The sequence below is a fragment of the Solanum tuberosum genome, unplaced genomic scaffold (assembly GCF_000226075.1).
Source record: "Solanum tuberosum cultivar DM 1-3 516 R44 unplaced genomic scaffold, SolTub_3.0 scf00332, whole genome shotgun sequence".
Classification (NCBI taxonomy): domain Eukaryota; kingdom Viridiplantae; phylum Streptophyta; class Magnoliopsida; order Solanales; family Solanaceae; genus Solanum; species Solanum tuberosum.
The window spans coordinates 650,726-651,153 of NW_006239255.1; positions in this window are offsets into that span (position 1 = coordinate 650,726).

Consider the following 428-nt stretch of genomic DNA (forward strand, 5'->3'; position numbering starts at 1 on the left):
TTCCTTAGTGCTTTTTAGCATAGACTAGTGGATCCACTTAGTTAAGGCGTTCTATATGACGGCAAAGTATAGGACAGTCTGGTAGCGTGATGCTAAAGACGTTGTATCACCATTTAGGCTCATAGTGGTGGTTGTTGGTTAGAGAATCTCCCACATAGTTACATTGTATTTTTATATACATACTGAGTATTATTGTAATTTTTTTCAATACATTGAGTTGTTATCTACAGTTTTACAGCTTTCCATAAATATTACATCTTTTATTGTTGCTTTATATTGAGTTGAGTATCTAATCTCTGAGTTGAGTATCTTATCCTTGAGTACTTCTAAGTTGAGTAAGTTTGAGTAGTTTTGAGTATCCTTGAGTATACCTCTAAGTTGAATATCTTATCATTGAGTTGAGCTATGTTTCTTTGAGTTGAGTGAGT